This window comes from Lacerta agilis, chromosome 10 (genome assembly GCF_009819535.1).
Source record: "Lacerta agilis isolate rLacAgi1 chromosome 10, rLacAgi1.pri, whole genome shotgun sequence".
In the NCBI taxonomy this organism is placed as follows: domain Eukaryota; kingdom Metazoa; phylum Chordata; class Lepidosauria; order Squamata; family Lacertidae; genus Lacerta; species Lacerta agilis.
The window spans coordinates 18,109,185-18,125,110 of NC_046321.1; the positions used below are offsets into that span (position 1 = coordinate 18,109,185).

General features: G+C 41.0%; 1 protein-coding gene across 2 annotated transcripts in view; it reads left to right on the forward strand.

The window, feature by feature from the left end:
* The first annotated feature begins 304 nt into the window (after nucleotides 1–304).
* RESF1 (retroelement silencing factor 1) overlaps nucleotides 305–15,926 on the forward strand; it is a 29,261-nt gene continuing 13,639 nt past the window's right edge. Inside the window, exons 1-2 of one of the 2 annotated variants that reach the window (XM_033161543.1) lie at nucleotides 305–471; nucleotides 12,406–12,473. The gene's annotated coding sequence lies outside the window, so the exon portion shown is untranslated. Of the gene's footprint in view, nucleotides 472–556; nucleotides 609–12,405; nucleotides 12,474–15,926 lie in introns of those variants that run through there. The other variant, XM_033161545.1, reaches the window with a different exon arrangement.

The window sequence follows — 15,926 nt, forward strand, 5'->3', positions numbered from 1 at the left end:
TGGGAAGGGGGGGGGGAATAAAAACGCCGCCCCAATTAACACAGCTAATTGCAGAGGGGGTTGGCGGCGGCGGTGAGGTATCCTCCTCTTCCCTCCCGCCGCTGTGGATTATTTCCCAAGCCTCCCAGCGCAGCGGCCTCAGACGAGAACTGCGCGCGCGCTGGTCGGGCGAAGCAGGGCGCTCTTCCAGGTTTCGGTTTCCCCTCCGCGTTTCTCTCCCCACCCCTGTGATGTCAGGTGACACCGAATCCTGATGGCTTTCTCCCTTTCTTTCTTCCTGCTTCCCCGCTACGACCTCGCACAGCAGGGAGAGAGACAGAGAGGCAGGCTCGATTCCCGGCATCGCAAACCTGGGCGAGGAGGTGGCTGGCGCCGTCGCTGCTGCTTTGCGAGGAGTGAAAATCCCGAGGACCTTTGGCGCCCCGTGGAAGGAAACGATGTTGAAACGGCTCGAGGATAAATGGGCCCGCCGTAAGTGTCATGCTTATCTTGTCATTAAATGCATTTTTATAGTCCGTCGTCCCGACCCGACCCCCCAACCATCTACTTTTTCCATTTAAAGAGTCCATAAAGTGTGGAGAGAGGACTTGTTTCCCGCCTGGTCAGAGGTAAGTTGTTGATCTCGGAGGTGGGAAAAGGGAATGTTGGTCTAAGTAGCAATCCAGTAGCAGGGGCGAAATTAGGCATTACAGTATTTCACCCGGGTCAAAGACCCAGTTTCGCACCCTCATGCACATTTGCGTACAAACGCAGAGGCTGGGCGTCCCAATGGCGCCAAAAATATCTGATTAGTCCCCCTGCCGCCCTGCTAGCAGGGCTGCTCTTTTACAGTTTCTTTACATGTGTATATGAGAGATCATTCTATGTAATTTCGTTATAGTGATGGGGGGAGATAAGCACAGCTAGTTTCTCTCCGACCCCCTTTTCTCCTTTTTAGGGTTCTGTAACTACTAGTGTTACTGTGCTGCTAGGAGTCTGATATCCCTTCTTCTGAGAGCCCCCACATAAAAGAAACTCTGAAATTTCCTAGCTTGTGTTGAGTTGGTAGTGCTGTTACTCTAGAGACTTGATTTTATTCCTCCCTCACAGATGTGACTGGGTGATCATCTTCACAACGTTTTCTTTCCCAATGGTAAAATATTATCTGAATCAAAAGCAAAGTCCGTTACTTACACTTTTTTGGTTAAAAGTTAAATATATATTTTAAAAAAATCAGGTCAGGATTGAATCTTGTTGTTTTTCAAAGATTAGTTATCTTTAGCTGACTTTCCCTGCACCAGAACAAATTCCCATTGAGTAATTGTTCCTATGTATATATGTACAGTATTCTGTTTTAAGAGTACATATTCTTAAAACAGTACAGTACTGGGAAATTCAGTGGATAAAAGTGAAAAACTCTGAATTGACCTTGAAATAAATATATATTTTCTACTTGTGTATCTTCAGCTCAGTCCTAGTCATGTTTGTTTGAAGCTTAGGTTGCACAGATTTAAAAGGGACTGGCTCCCTGGTGTGTATAGGATTGGTATACTCAGCTGCTTGTTATAATTGTACCTTCATGCCAAAGAGCTATTTTTTGAGAACATATTCCATCTTCCCTGTTTTAATTTATGAAGTGTCTCAACAGCTAGAAGCACTAAAGTTATTTTTCAAAAGTTGCTTCAGCAAGTCAATATTTCTTACTGACTGAAGAAAATTAAATGTTTGTTACCTTGTTCCTATACAGACACTGTCCTAAAGTGTCCTAGCAGTGTTGGAATGATCCTTGAAGGTTTGTTTGTAGCATCTAGGTTGACCATGTAAGTCACAGAATTATGCAGTTAAAAGTGGTGCACAGAAGAGTAAAATATGATGCAGAGATGGAACTGAATTCAGTGTGGAAAATAACACTGTTACATTAGAATTATCTGACTGATAATAATTGATATTACATTTAATCTATTGTGGCTTTTTAGGTTAAGTTGCTCCAGTATGCCTAGATCAGGCATCCCCAAGCTTCAGCCCTCCAGATGTTTTGGACTAAAATTCCCATCATCCCTGCCCACTGGTCCTGTTAGCTAGGGATCATGAGAGTTGTAGGCCAAAACATCTGGAGGGCCATAGGTTGGGGATGCCTGGCCTAGATCATTGTAATCTTTACCGGTAGAAAAAGTAATCTAAATTTCAGAGTATAAAAACAATTTAAAACAATCAAAATTATGAACTACAGTAAACTATATTGAGTTATTGAGTATTATAGAAAGTACAATGGACCAGTTACGGAAAACGGGGGAAAATAAAACTATTGTTATTACTTGACAGTCTTATCTCTTATATACCCAGCAAATCCCTGTGATCTGCAGGAGTATTTCTTCAAGTTCCAAAGTTCTCAGAGGCCCATGGTGCTTTTATTGTGGCTGAACCTGAATAGCGTTTCTGTTGAGATATGACAGGAGTCCACACTATCAACATTTTCCAGAAACAATATTTTTTTGTTGTGACAGGCTTTGCTACAGGTGTCCACTTAAGTTTTTGTCTTGTTTTTAAATATATTCTTACTCTTGTTTTTAAATGTATTTGATTTTTGTGTGTTTAACTATCCTTCTGATTGGTTAAGAGCCTAGTAAAACTACTTTAAAATTTGTTCTCCCCACCTTTCCCCAAATATTATTACAATGATTTTAATTCTGGTTTAATTTTGTTCTATGCCTTGACTTCCATCACATTCCTAATTGACTTCCCACCTTTCCCAGTATAATCTGTTGCCTGGGTTTGTAAGCAAGTTTGTAGGAAATATAAAAGTTATGGAGGATAAAGGACTGATCTAATTGAGGCAGCCAGGAAAAAAAACCACATGGTGGCAGTGGTGAAGACCACAGCACTGTTCAAAACTAAACAGGTGCTAGTCACCTTTTTGCGACTCAGGAACACCCGCTTGTGACCAGTTGGAGATTTTCAGTTGCAAGGTTTTTAAAAACTAATCTGGTTCTGGTGGATTCTGAATATAAAGATTTTCAAGGGTCCTTACCTGTTTTGTTACATGAAGATGATGCTTTTATATCTTGCCTGATAGGCAGTGATCTCGCCTTTAGACAATATTTGGTTTGGCAGCAAAAAGAGCTGTGTTCTGACCCTGAAGAGTTAACTTTCTGTAAATAACCTAGTCAGTTAATGAGTCTTTCAGTAGAAAAGTAAATCATTCTGATGAAGTTTGTGAACTGGTAGGATTTATTTATTTTTTATTTATTTGTAAAGTCCTGTGAAAACACTAGAGTCGGTTTCCTCTGGGATATTATTGGCTTAATGCCGCAAGTTAAATCTGGTGTTGGCTAGATAGAGTGAAGAAGCTCCAAAGCTTTTAAGGTGGAGCCTTAAACTCCAGGATTTTGATTTTAATAAAGTTGCTTAAGTTATTTAATGTTTTATTCCTGTGTGATGTATGTACCCTGCTCTCTAACTTGCTGCTGCTGAGAGCCAGTGTGGTGTAGTGGTTAAGAGTGGTGGACTCGTAATCTGGTGAACTGGGTTCGCTTACCCGCTCCTCCACATGCAGCTGCTGGGTGACCTTGGGCTATTCACACTTCTCTGAAGTATCTCAGCCCCACTCACCTCACAGAGTGTTTGTTGTGGGGGAGGAAGGGAAAGGAGATTGTTAGCCGCTTTGAGACTCCTTAGGATAGTGATAGAGCGGGACATCAAATCCAAACTCCTCTTCCTCTTCTTCTAGATGAACAATGTGGATCATGAGGATTAGAGCTACTTTAATCTCTGTTTTATTTGGTATTACTTATTATGCATGTTATTATTTTGTAACTTCTTTATGCTGTTACCATTTCTGTGTAGAACAGGTTTTAGTATTGAGATATGGGCATGTTATAGTAAATATATTATATTTGTGGCCTACTTAAGATGAAATTCTAGCATCTAGAAATTTTATCTAAGAAAAGGGATATCATGAATTGATTGTTCAACAGAGCAGCTGTTGTTAATTGAGCCGTGTTGAACATGAACACGTCACTTGGTTGGCTGGTTGCCAGGACCCCCCCCCCCCCAAGTTGCTATGAGTATTTTGCTGGCTTAGCCTCCCTAGGGGAACACAAACTCCTGGGCCTGCTGTTTGACTCTTTGGTATGTTATCTGTTTGGAGAATAAAATCTGCAAAACAGTTTGTGTGCCATTAGATATACAGAAAATAAATTTGGGGAATGTCCATCACCCTTAGAACCCAATATTGGTTCTTTGTTGGATGCTGTAGCCTTTTTGTGTGTGGAGAGAAACAGTGAGTCCCATTCTGAAGAAATATATAGTTGCACTTCCAAAACAAAAAGTATTTTCTTACTTTTTGTTTGCAGCACCGTACCATTTTACAGCTCTTTTAAAATGCAACTAAATAAACTAAACCTAAAATCCTGATTAGTTTTCACTGCAAAGCAATACTAGGACTGTGCTATAAATCGATATATCGTTTGATATACCGTTGACATTGCAATTTATCGCAAACGTGTGTGGTATACAAAAAGCATAATATTGGAAAAACAGGGAAGCCAGTGCTCCCTTCTGTGTGTGCAGCCCTTGCCAACTCCACCTCAGTCAGCTCTTCCCTGCCTCCCACAATGGCAAGACTGCAGCAGGCTAACTTGCGTATCTCCAAGCTCTCTGAAAAACGGTTAGCAGTCACAGTCCTTCAGCAGCAGCAAATCGCTGCAAGTTGCTACAGCAGGCTGACTCCAATATCATCAAGCAGATATCGCCAAACAAAGCTTTGAGAAACTTCCCCAGCCAGGATTTGGAATTAGCAGGGCACCAGATGCATTTTGTGCCTAAATATTCTCAATTTGAGAGCGCCTCAAAAGTCTGGGTGCTATTTTTTGTCCCTGGCTGATATTCAAAGATTACTGAAATGTATGTGCTTTGGTGCTTCAAAGTATATTTTAAGGATAGACTGTGATGGCCTGGGATTCAGACTCGGATGCTGAACCTGAGGGATCCCAGCCTGCACAGGATTCCCCGCCTCCAGAATCAGCTGAGCCGGGGCCCTCACCTGTGCTGGATCTTCAGGTGCAGGCATCAGCTGAGTCTGCTTTGGCTCCTGATGGGATGTAGGACCCATTGCCTGCAGATGCCCCACTCTCAGCCCCGTCAGATGAAGCTGAGGCTGCCTCTGGGCCCGGTAACCCACCAGCCTCTCCTGAGTTGGACTCCTGGACCTTGGACTGGACTTTGACCCTGCTTCATGGACGATCCCCAGTGTGATGCTGACCTCTGACTACCCGGCTAAACCCATGGACTATTACCTAACCCTGCTGCCACCCCGTCCCTGGACTTGGTTGCCTCACTGGACCTACCGCTGTTGACCGGGGCTGCTGACCACACCCTGCTCGGCCCCGAGTGAGTTTCTGGTCTTCCCACCCGGTGTCCTCTGAGCAGGGCGCCCCCGGGCTCAGCACATAGGCAATGTGTTAAGGAGTTAAACAATAAAAAGTAGAGTGTTTTGAAAACTGAACTATGGTATCTATATTTTTTATGTGAACATCAAATTAAACGTATTAACAATATCTGCTAAAAATGTGTCACCTTTATGACTTGCATATTAATTCAAGCGTATCAAAATAATAAAGTGTTGACAGGAAGATATAGCACGTAACCTAGGTACCCGGGAACCTTAGTTCAATAACTCAAGGATCACAGACGCAGTTGTGGAGAAAAAGAAAGTAAAAAATTATTGCTGGCAGCTATAAGATCCAGTGGAGTTTTCTCCCAGGGGCTGGGCCCTGGACAAAGGAGACCTGGACTTATATACCCTTTTCCACGTCACATTAGGCATTACGTATTCATATATTGTAGCAGAATTAAACCAATAAGCGTGGACATAGCCCTTCCTGTTATCCATATAAAGATTACTTCTTTCCCAGCATTTCAGGTTACATACCTGTACACTATATTAGGCATTTCTGATTAGCCATTTCCTTAGATGCAGCATTATCAGCAAAGCAAAAATCCCCTCTTGGCAGGCAAAGATGTAAATTCCCCTTTTTTCAGACATCCTGGACTAAAATTACAAATGAAGGGAAACTGCCCAAAACCTTTTTTGATATGGTGGACAATTTGGACTTGATAGATTCATGGAGATTGAAGAACCCAACAGAAACAGAGGCAACTTATTTTTCAGAACCACAGATGTCATGGTCACGGTTAGATTATATCTGGATTTCTAGAGCATTGGCACCTAAAATTCAGAAGGCAGAAATCTGCCCCAATACATGTTCAGATCATAATGCTGTACAATTGGATTTAAAAATTTTCTCCAAGGATTCTTTCAGATGGAGAATGGATGATGCGTTGTTGAGAGACTCTAAGATAAAAGAAGAAGCCGCAAAAAAGATGAGAGTATTTCCAGATAAATTTAAATACACAAGTAGAGAAAAGAATTGTTTGGGACGCAAGTAAGGCGGTGATGAGAGGGTTTCTTATAAGGGAAAAAGCAAAGAAGAAGAAGGAACAAAATTTGGAAAAAGAAAGATTGCTGGAACAAATAAAAGGGAAAGAGAGAAAATTAAGAGGTCACCCGAAAAATCAACAAATTCAGAAAGAAATAAAGATCTTGCAGTCCCAATATGCGAAATTATTGAACCAAGAAATTGAAGGGAAGATTAGGAAACAGAAAACCTTTGAATCGGCTAACAAATGTGGAAAAATGCTGGCTTGGCAGTTAAAGAAGAGACAGAAATTGAATACCATCACCAACTTAAAGGTTAAAGATAAGAATGTGGAGAATCCAGAGGAGATTAGAAAATGTTTTCAGAAATTTTACAAACAATTGTACAAAGAAGAGAAAGTAGAGGAGAGAATCATTGAGCAATTCTTGGAGAAGAATGGACTGCATAAAATCCCAGAAGAGAAAGCAACAATACTCAACCACCCTATTACAAACCAAGAGATGGAGGATGCAATTAATAGAATGCAGATTGGAAAGGCCCCAGGACCAGATGGATTGACAGCAAAGTATTATAAGTCCCTGAAAGATTGGTTAATCCAGCCGTTGAATGAAGTATGTAATGGGCTGCTGGAGGGAGGTAGGGCACCAGACTCAATGGAAAGAAGTGTATATCACATTGATTTTGAAACCAGATGCAGATAAAACATTAATGAAGAATTACTGAGCAATATCACTTCTGAATGTGGATTATAATTTTTTTGCAAATGTCATGGCCTCGAGATTAAAAAGAGCATTGAAGGAATATATCCACAAAGACCAAGCAGGTTTTTTACCTGGAAGACACATGAATAGCAACACAAGGAATATTGTGGATATATTGGAAAGGCTAGAAAAGAAGATAAATACAGAAGCAGCGTTGCTGTTTATTGATGCGGAAAAGGCCTTTGACAACATATCTTGGAGTTTTATGAAGAAGAATTTGGAAAAGATGGAGGTCGGCCAAAGATTTATGAATGGCATCAATGCCATTTATAAAGAACAAAAAGCAAAGATTATAATAAATAATGTGATATGCGAAGAAATTAGAATTGAAAAAGGAACGAGACAAGGGTGCCCTATCTCCCCTCTACTTTTTATAACGGTCCTGGAGGTCCTTTTGAATATGATCAGAATGGATAAGCAGATAAAAGGAATAAGGATGGGAGAGAAAGAATACAAATTGAGAGCCTTTGCCGATGATTTGGTTTTATCCCTACAAGATCCTGAAATCAGTGTGCCTAAAGCATTAGAGATAATTGACTCATTTGGACAAGTAGCAGGATTTAAGTTGAACAAAGCCAAAACTAAAAAAAATGCCACCTTTGCAGGTACAGAAGCTACAAACCAAACAGGATTAAGCTTTGTCAATAAGGTAAAATATCTAGGGGTGAATTTGACACCGAAGAATCTAAACCTGTTCAAGGATAATTATGAAAAATTATGAAATGAAATAAAAAGAGACTTGGAGATATGGACTAGATTGAAGTTGTCTTTGATGGGCAGAATAGCAGCCATAAAGATGAATGTATTGCCAAAGATGCTGTTTCTGTTCCAAGTACTTCCGATTATAGATAAGTTGGACTGTTTCAGAAGATGGCAAAAAGATTTATCTAAATTTATCTGGCAGGGGAAGAAACCTAGAATAAAACACAAAATATTGACAGACTCTAAAGAAAGAGGTGGATTCTCACTGCCAGACTTAAGAATTTACTTTGAAGCTGCAGCCTTTTGCTGGTTGAAAGAATGGTTTAAGCTAGAAAACACAGATGTGTTGGACTTGGAAAGACATGATAATGTATTTGGCTGGCATGCTTAGCTTTGGTATGACAAAGTTAAGGCCCACAAAGCTTTCAAAAATCATATTATTAGGAGTGCCTTGTGTGGAGAACTAGCCCAATGCCAGGTAGGGGTTAAATTTTCTGACAGTTAGAACCCTCAGGGGCGGGCTTAGCCTGGGTATAAAACACCCCTCCCAGTGGTCAGTAAGGCAGTTGGAGTTAGAGTTAGAAGTGTGGAGAGTTAGACGTGGAGTTAGTTGAGCAGTGTGAGTCAGGAGTGAGAGCTGGGAGTTTAAGAGTCTGAGGTGGAAGTTAGCAGAGAGGATAAAGAGATTGTGAAACGTGTTGTTATTGATATTTAGTTAACTGTTAGAGGTAATAGGCCGGTATCATTTAGAGGTAATAGGCCGGTATAGGACAACTGTTATAAGCTTATTGAACATCCTTTTATTTATCAGCAACCACAAGCTTTTGTACTCAATAAACAACTTCTTTGTTCACAATATCCTCGTCTGTGGTGAATGAAGTAAGCAGGATCCAGCTAGTAGTCTGGAGGGCTGAAGCTGGGGACCGTTTGTCGTTGGTGCAGCACTCATAGACCGTAAAACGTCCGGGGGTGGGCTGTACAGGGCGAAGGGCCCGCGACACCTTGTATCAGGTTTGGATTCGGAACAAAGACTTGTTGGAGAGAAAGACCCCTAGATGGCTGTCACCAGTGGAGGCTAAGGCTTATAAGAGACCTAATATGCCTGCAAAGTGGCCGAAGTATGCTGATATACTGGAACAAGAAAGTCAGAATTTTAAATTGAAAAGTTATGAACAATTGAAAGAGGAAGTATCTGACTGGTTGCAGTATTATCAGATAAATGAAGTTTTTAAGCTAAATAGAAAACAGGTTTTCAATCAGAGAAATCCAAGTTGGAAACAGAATTAATCCAACCAAATACTAAGAATCTATCCAGAATGTGTAATTTGTTGCTAGAGTGGCATACAAAAGATGAAATGGTTAAATCGGTAATGATTGATTGGGCAAGAGATGTGGGACATAACATAATGTTGGAGGATTGGGAGAGGTTGTGGAGGGAAGGTATTAAGTTCACTGCATGTAATGTATTAAGAGAAAATATCATGAAAATGATTTATAGATGGCATTTAACACCAGTAAAATTAGCTAAGATGTATCATGGTACGAGTAATGAATGTTGGAAGTGCAAACAAGTGGAAGGTACCTTCTATCACATGTGGTGGACGTGCCCAAAGGTAAAGGACTTCTGGGAGAAAATTTATAATGAACTTTAAAAAGTGTTGAAATACACATTTACTAAGAAACCAGAGGCCTTTCTGCTGGGCATGACCAATCATGAGATTCCCAACAAAGATAGAATATTTTTTATGTATGCCACAACAGCTGCTAGGATTTTAATTGCTAAAAACAGTGGAAAATTGGCAGATGAAGTTGATTGACTATATGGAACTCTCAGAACTGACTGCGAAACTCCGAGACCAGAGGGAGGAGAAGGTGCAAGAAGATTGGAAGAAATTCAAAGAATACTTTGAAACAACATGAAAAGTTAGATATTTGAAATCTAAATCAGAGGACATTATAGGCGATAGCAATAAAATGTTAGTTTAAAATAAGATATAAGAAGATAGAATTGTGATTTTTAGTATTTCTGTTAAGAATAAGGTTATAGATACAAGATGATAGATAAGGATTAAGATTAGCTGTAAAAGAAGAGTTAAAGTGGTTATAAAGTTACTACAGTATATTCGAAATGAACGCAGAAGAGAGGGCGTGAGGAAGTCCCCCCCAAGTAAGATTATAAATAAGATTAGAATAGTTAAATAGATGTTTGAAAGTGAGGTTTGTTTTTTGTTGTTGTTGTTTTAGTTGTGTTTTTATGTATTGTATTGTTTTCTGTTTTGTATTTTGTATGTATTTCTTTGTAATTTGTTAAAATACCAATAAATTCCTTTAAAAAAAAGGTTGATATGCAGTAGCTTTCCTAAACTTATAAGTAGCCAATGAACATGAGTGTGTAGAGAGCCAATCAGGTGTCATCTTGTTTTGCCAATGATCCAATCAGGTCACAGTAGGATTCAGCTATTGATGTTACCGGTATGTACTGGAGCTGAGAGCAGGACGTTTGTCAGCATGTTATGTGATTGCTATCTGGTTGGTTGGGTTTTTTTTTGTTCTTTCGTTTAGTGAGCTGGAAAAACGTAATACATGCTGTCCAACCAGATGTCAAAGAAATAAACAACTATCTGACTTTTAGAAGACACCTGAAGGCAGCCCTGTTTAGGGAAGTTTTTTATGTTTGGTCTTTTACTGTGTTTTTAATATTCTGTTGGAGGCCACCCAGAGTGGCTGGAGAAACCCAGCCAGATGGGCAGGGTATAAATAAAAAAAATATTATTATTATAAAATTAAAGAAATGGTGCAAAGAGTTGACTGCTCACCCAGAAAACAATGTAAAATAGTACTGTTAAGTGAACAAGGCTACAGTTATGAAGAAATTAGAAGAAAAATTGATGGAAACTTAACCAAAGGTGGCATTTCTAAATTTTTGAAGAGGTATAAGGAGACTCCGTCACAACAAAGTCAGACTGATAAAGGGAAGAAAATGTGCACAACAGCAAGTGGCGATAGAAGAATTAAGAGACTGCCTACGTGACAGAAGAAAATCATCTGGATATATTCAAGATGACATGGCGCAGTGTAGTGTGAAGCTGAGTGCAATGATTATTTGGCGCAGACTGCAGGAATATGGTCTAAATTCCAAGGAAAAACCCATTGATATCTGTTTGAAAAGATTAAACTGCTAAAAAGCTATGTTAATTGGACAGCGGAACAATGGGACTGTTATTTTGCGTGATGAGACCACAATCTCTTTGCTTGGTAGTGATGGCATGAAATACGTGAGGAGAAGAATCGGAGAAGATTTCACATCGTACTTGTATTACACCTACCGTGAAACACCTTTTTAGTGTTATGATCTGGGGTTGTATGACAGCAAAATGTGTGGGCAGAATTTGCGTCATTAATAGGAATGTAAATGCCCAAATATACATAGCCCAGACCCTAACCGTCCTGCACATTTCCCGGTGGGGTGGGGGGGAGGGAGAGGAAAGCGGAGAGAAGCTCTTTCTCTCTGCTTTTCCTTCCCCACCGCCCGCCTCACTTGCGCATAAGCCGAGGGCGACTTTTTCAGCCCAAAAAATGGGCTGAAAAAGTCGGCTTATGCGCAAGTATATACGGTATGTCAGAAGCTATGAACCAATAAAACCCAATTAATAGAGACAATAATTCAATCTTGGTTTCACAGTTGCAGAACTAAAAAATTGGTTCATTCAATGGGAAGGTGGTGTAAGGTCCTAATTAAAGCTAAAGGTCACCCAACTAAGTATTAACTGACACGTTGAGAATTTTTGTATATATCATTTTTTCTGTGTTTCACACTTCTTCTTTATGACTGCTGTTGTAATAAATAATCCTTCATAAGTGTTATTGCATTACATTCATCATTAAATTATATTTCTATTGATATTTAATTTTATAGTATTATTCCAAAAAAGTGCTGTTATGAACCATCAAACCTCTGAAATATTTTTTCCAAAAGGTTTCCACAATTTTGGCCACTAGTGTATATATATTATAACTAGTGTATATATATTATAATCAGTGACCAATCTCATAAGTCATTTTACAGTTGAACAGAAGAAATACGATTCTGGAACAAAAGTCATTTTTAAAAATACTTTGCAATCCTTTCCCCTCAGTTTATTAGCACAATTAAATAGGTATCCTTTCAGTTTTGTAGAGATTTTAATTTTTTTATTGTCTCATATTGTTCTAGAGTTAATGTTTGCTGCTAGAGCAGAAGTAGCTCACTTTACATTTCCTTATTTTGGGGCGCTGACCTAAGCTAATTTTAAACCTTTGTTTTCTCCCCCACTGCCCCTTAATATATTTTTGTGCATCTTTTTGTCAATGATATTTGTGTATTGAGGGAAATTACGCTTTTAAGTGGCAGATCAATCTTAACCAAAATTTGTCACTTCTTTTTGAATATACCAGTAGTCTGTATTATCTTTCTGTGTAGCAATTCCATATGTATTGAAAAAGTATAGATGTATGGGAACCATGCATTATTTTTGTTTGTTTTTCAGAAACCTTATGTGAATACTGATACTACTGAAGATTAAATAAACTTGGATAAATTCAGAAATAACCAGTTGTAAGTATTGATTTGTTATTTAATTCAGTTGCTGTTAATTTTTTACAGATCATAGAAACTAAGGGATATGTATACAGTGGTACCTCTGGTTGAAGGGGCAAAAGAACCATGAATGTAATAGGCAACTATCACGTTACTATGCAAAATACAGGGAGGGCCACAATTTCGTATGTAATTGTTTTATGTTTAATGTATTTTTGCTTATACCCCAAATAGAGGGTTCTCATGCATTTATATTTTTCTAACAAGCTAGTGCATAGTCCAATAGTTAATCAATAATAAGTATTTGTGCTCTTCGACCTGTAACTGATAATGAGTTTCTGTGCAGCTAATCTCTAACAGCTTATCTGTGCAGCTAATCTATAACAGCCAGGGTGCATATTCCGACAGTTAATCAATAGCAGATAAGTTTCGAATTCCTGGAGTTCATGCGATAACAGCTGGTGAGTTACGGTTTCCCAGAAATCATGTGTTTTCAGGGAAATCAGGTGGGTTAATCATTGCGCTGCACCTTTGCTTTGCATATGCAATTCAAATAAATCCTGTTGTACCCTGCACGGCGTCTTGCCTCTTTGTGTCTGGATCCATTGCTCCACGTCCCAAGGAAGGTTCAGGTCCCACATTTTCTGGGGGCTTGTCCGGGATCCAGTGGACATTTGGATCCACACAAAGGCAGGTCTGTGCTCCTCGGCACAGTGGGCGACCATCCAGGCCACGAACCCCGGGTGCGCGTGTGTGAAAATGGAAGGATCTTCCACCCTACAGTCCCCTCTCGTGTATTTTAGACAATTGGGGAGCAGCAAATAAAGGAAATGACTATGGCATCAAGCCACAGAAGGAAAAGATGTGGAGCCTGTGCGAAGTAGATTGGCCCACACAAGGCACAGGATGGCCGTCTAAGGGATCTTTTGACCCAGGGAAAGTCAATCCCTTATGGTCCACAGTGATAGAGAATCATCTGGACCAAATTCCTTACACAAATACTTGGAAAGGATGTGTGGACGACAACCCGAGGTGGACGAGAGCCTGCCATGAGGCAGCATGTAAAGTAATGATGATGAAAGAAAGATGTAAGAAAAGGGGGGCCTCTAACAGGCAGTAAAAAAAAAACCAGTGCCCCCCCCCGCCTGTATTGGCGCAGGAACAAGGGCAGGAAACAGGGCCAGGCGTTGGAATAAGACAGCAGCCAGACGAGAGGGATACTCCAACAACCCCTGAAAAGGGCCTATATCCCTTTCAGGAGATGCAAGTACCCCTGGGAAAACAAGAATAGACTACGGGAGGGCCCGAGAGACAATGGATAAGTGGAAAGGGACTGTGGACGTGGCAGAGGGGTTATTAAAGATGGCAACAATGAAAGATACTGGTACGGAAGACTATCTGAGGGTTTATCTGAGTGCCTATGAGAAGGCTTTAAAACATGAACAGCACGAAGCCTTAAAGGAAGAATTGGGAAGGGTAGGTCGAACCAATATTATGCCACTGAGACAGGTGTGGGATGCCCCGCCACCACCTCCAGTGGCCAGACAACAGACGCCGCCCCGGACAAGTACCTTCCAGTATGTCCCCCTCTCCACAACCGACCTGATAAATTGGTTAAATACTACCCCTCCGTTTGAGAAAGATCCTGGCAAAGTTATCACCTTCATTACCTCATTAATGCGGACCCACACCCTCACTTGGGAAGATTGTCAGCAGATTCTACAACATCTCTTGACTAGCGAAGAGATACAAAGGGTCCACAGTGAAGCACATCGCCAGTTGGCAGCGAATGGAGTAGATGCAGGCCAGATCCCCATTGCATATCCTTTAATGGACCCCAATTGGGGCTATGACCAGGCCGACCACAGAAATTTGTTGCAGACATACAGACAGACCCTAGTGCAGGGCCTGACAAGAGCAGCTAGAAAACCAACAAATAGGCCAAAATTTCTGAAGTAATACAGAAGCCTGAGGATAGCCCTGCAATGTATCTAGAACACTTGAAGGAAGCTTTCAGAATTTGGACTCCATTCAACCCAGAAAACTGCAATAACGAGCGGCTAGTAAAAACCACCTTCGTGGCGCAGGCAGCCCCAGACATACGTAAAAAGTTTCAGAAAACGGAAGGATTTGAAGGAATGACTATGGATTGGCTGATGACGATGGCACAAAGAGTGTATAATAATAGAGATGAAGAGAAGGAGAAGAAACAGGAAAAATATAGAGAAAAGAAGCTGAATATGTTGGCAGTTGCTGTGGAAGAGAAGCGACAAGGGGAGGAAGGAGCAAGGAAGCCTTTAGAGGACTGGGAAGAGGACGTGGAATGGAAGGAAGAGGAAGAGGGCCCGGAACTGGTCTAGGAAGAAACCAGTGCGCAATATGTAGGCAAGAAGGACACTGGAAAGGGGAGTGCCTCAACAGGACAAGGGAGTGGGTGGAAGCTGAATGGCACAGCAGGTGCCGGAAGAGGAAGAGGAGAAAGAAGATATGGACCACAGGCATGGCAGCAGAGGGAACCCCCTGGTAATATGATCGGGTTAGCGAATTTTGATTCCCAATAGTACAGACCAGATTTGTATCAAAGTTCCCAAGAGCCCATGGTCACAGTAAGGATGGGGAACCGCCTTGTGGATTTTATGATTGATACTGGAGCAGAATTATATGTACTCCCCTTGCCCTTAGGAAAGCCCAGCAAACAGACCATCAAGATCACCGGGGATAGTCAAGTTAGGCCCTTTCTACAACCCATGGACTGTGTGGTAGGAGGGAAATCGGTAGTACATAAATTCCTGCATATGCCTGAGTGCCCAGTACCTTTAATGGGAAGGGATTTGCTGTCCAAATTACAGGCCCAGATCACCTTCACCCCAGCGGGATGCGAAATGAATTCAGAGCAAGTTACAGGAATTATGTCTGTGATGGTACCAAGAGAAAATGGGTGGAGATTCATGGCAGCACTGGTCAAGGAAGAAAGGGAAAGGGAAGAGATAGGAATGACGGAACCACAAATTCCTAGGATGATCCAGGTGCCCCCACAAGTATGGGCGGAAGGGAATCCACCGGGTATGGCCAGAAATATCCCACCCATAGTAGTGCAGCTAAAGCTTCAAGCATTACCAGTAGCAATGAAATTCGTTCCGGAGATCTGTTCTTAACCTGAAGCACCACTAAAGCTAATGGGACATCCCACTGCCGCTGCACTGCCAGAGCACGATTTCTGTTCTTATCCTGAAGCAAAGTTCTTAACCTGAAGCATTATTTCTGGGTTAGTGGAGTCTGTAACCTGAAGTGTCTGTAACCTGAGGTATCACTGTATTTTAATGTGCTGCGTTACAGTGCCCTGTCATGGCTAATCACAGCTTCCATAAGTTACGAAGCAGAAACATGCACAACCTGTTTTTAATGCAGCCGTCATCGTCCTCCCCACTTACACTGGGGTTATGTTTCCAGATCCTGTGTGTATACTTGAAA